This window comes from Nicotiana tomentosiformis, chromosome 3 (assembly GCF_000390325.3).
Source record: "Nicotiana tomentosiformis chromosome 3, ASM39032v3, whole genome shotgun sequence".
NCBI lineage: Eukaryota > Viridiplantae > Streptophyta > Magnoliopsida > Solanales > Solanaceae > Nicotiana > Nicotiana tomentosiformis.
This window is the reverse complement of record NC_090814.1, coordinates 74,477,295-74,480,451: the sequence shown is the minus strand read 5'-3', so window position 1 is coordinate 74,480,451 and position 3,157 is coordinate 74,477,295.

Genomic DNA, 3,157 nt, shown 5'->3' with positions numbered 1-3,157 from the left:
ACTTCTTATTGTTTAAATTCTCAGTCATTTCAAAATATTATTATATTTTCTGCCTTACTTTTCTTTTAAACCAATAGGGCCCTGACCTGACCTCGTCACTACTCTACTGAGGTTAGGCTTGGCATTTATTGGGTTTCGTTGTGGCGTACTCATACTACACTATGCACATCTTTTTGTGCAGATCCAGGTTCTTCCCACCATATCAGAAACCAGTGAGTTGGACCGCATGTGGAGACTTCAAGGTATATCTGCTAGCGTCCGCAGATCTCGGAGTCCCTCTCTATCCTTATTATGTTATTTCCCTAATTCTCCTTAGACTTGATGTATAGAGACACTTAGTATTTCTATTAGAAGCTTGTGACTTATTTCCACCGGATTTTGGGAGTTGTAATTATTGAATGACAATTTTATATTTATATATCATGAGTTGAGATTGGAGTTCAGTTCATTATTCATTGATTCCGCAAATTTGTAGGCTGATCTAGTCTTAGAGATTAGGTGTTATCACGACGTCCTACGGAGGGAAAAATGAGGTCGTGATACGAATCCCCTTCGTCAAAAAATTACACAGTATATATAAGGCAAAATATATTTTTTTACCTCTATATATTATGTTTTGAATTCTTTTATGATAGCCCAAAAATATAGCTTAGTGGTTAAAGTGATTCAAATTTTTTATAAGATCATTGGTTTCTATTCTTGGCTACAATCTTTTTAACTTTTTTATTTTTTTAAGTCTGCCAATGGTGCTGCATGAACCTTTGACGTAAATTTGATATTTTGATTGCAGGTGTTTGATGTGGGTCCCACCCGAGCTGGCAATGAGTCATATATGGTAACCTCTGGTCAAACGAGAGTAACAGAAGGTTAAGAAAATACAGGGGAAATAAAAACAAAGGGCTAAGAATGGAAAGTAAGATTTGGTATACAAGTACAGGTGGGGTCTGTCGAAAGATCCTTCGAAGTTTGGTTGTTTTGGAAACAGACGACCCATCTTTTTTTGGTGATTTTGCGCCGAAAGTCACATTTGACCCCGATACAGTTTGAGGTCGTTTGATTGGTAAAGAAGTTAATTTGAGATTAATAATGATGGAATTATAATATTATAATAAAATTATTTAGTAAAAATGTATTTCTATTAATAGATGCTTGATTTATTGAACTAAAAATAAAATATGAAGCAGTAATAAAATATGTGTTTCGCTTAAACTAAATAATGATAAAATTTTATTTCCAATTTTGACATTGACTTTCTTAAATGACTTTGGATTTTTTTCGAGAAGGGCAAAAATGTTATTTAATGTTTAATCCAGGGATTACTAATTCGAAATTGTTATTCCACATGGAGTGTGAGATAAAAAGTGATACTATAATTGTGATATAAACAATTTTGAAATTGCTAATCTCCTAATAAAAAATTCTATCAAACGTGGGATAAGTTAATTTCAAATTTAATCCCGGTATAATAGTTCATTATCCTTCAAACGAAACGACCCCTTACTTTCACTCTCAAACTCATAAATTAAAGGCTACTTATTTGATTTTGAACTACATGTTATTTTCTTTGTTTCATTGGTGTGATACTATTTTTCTTACGAATTTGATTAAGAAGAATTATATTTATTGTATTAAAAATAATTTAATTTTAAATTTTTCCTTTTACTTTGAGTATTATGTTTTAATAGTCACAAAATATTTCATGTTACAAGTTCAAATATCTTTCTTTACTGTTTAAATTACGCGTTCAGCCAAACTCCTTCATTAAATTAAAATGAATGGAGTACTAAATTTACTCTATTTTGTTCTAAGCATGAATTGCTTTAATAAATTAAATTTATTTTAAAACATTTTATATTTAAAAATTAAGAAGTAATTAGTAAGGTGTTGATTAAGTAAAACATTTAACAAATAGATAAAGAGTAGTCTAAACAAATATTTTTATGATTAAGACGGGTCAATTAGTTTTGTGGCTCATTATAAACTTGTATTTAGTTTTATTACCTTATTTCTTTTTTTATACATGAGAAATTTATTTTTACAGATAAAAGATATTTTTTTTACACGTAAGAGATCTAAAAAAATATTTTCTTAAATTCAACATTGTAAAAGGCCTTTAGGCCTAAAACCTCGTTTTAAATTGCATATTGGCCTCTGATTGAGAGAAATCAAGTTGAAAATGACACATTCACATGTACCACATGCAATGTCATTCACTTATCAACCTGTGGGAAATTAAAGTTGAGAGAAAAACTTTATTGGTTATTAAATGCAATATTCTAGAAGAAAACTTTGAAAAAATTGCAATGGGGTCTCAAAACATAGAACTTGATCCAAGAGACTTTGTGGAAGGAAGACTCAAAAGGGAAAAAGAAAATAAATGGAAGCTGTATATATATATATATGTTGGAGAAAAGTCAGAGTCAGCAAGCTCTAAACCTAGACATCGCAATGCATGCGTGTTGCCAACTCGGATGCATACAAATCTGAGTCTTCACTGAGGCGTCACAGCAAGTAGCCCCCGTCAGTGGCGGACGTAGAATTTCCGTAAAGGAGTTCAAAAAAAAAAAAAAGGTTAAAAAATTAAAAGAGGAGTAGTGAGAATTGAATCAACGATTTTATAAAGATTTTGAACACTCTTAACCGCTAAGTTATATTTTTTGGCCATGTTAATGGATTCAAAATATAAAATATAGAGGTACTAATCGAATTTTGTCTTATATATACAATTTAATTTTTCGATGAAGGAGGTTCGGATGAACACCCTTCCGGGTCCCTAAATTTGTCCCTGCCTACGGCAAATCAATAATAGAGAAAAGCCACTAGCTCCGATTTGTCCATTTTAAATTTTTTTTTGATAATCGTGGTATCCAAATTTTTGATAGACACATTTTTAACACCCATATTGGTGGAAAGATAACACTAGGGTTTTAAAGGCGTGATCTTGTGGCAAGACGTTTTATCTAATATGGAACGAGGCATACAAAAAAAACAAGCTAGCATGTGCATAAACTTTACAAAAGAATATTTTTTTCTTACTTGAAAAAGTAAAACACATAATTAAAGACATATTACACTTATAATATGACAACAACAACAACAACAACAACCCAGTATAATTTCATTAGTGGGATCTGAGGAGGGTAGTGTGTACGCAGAC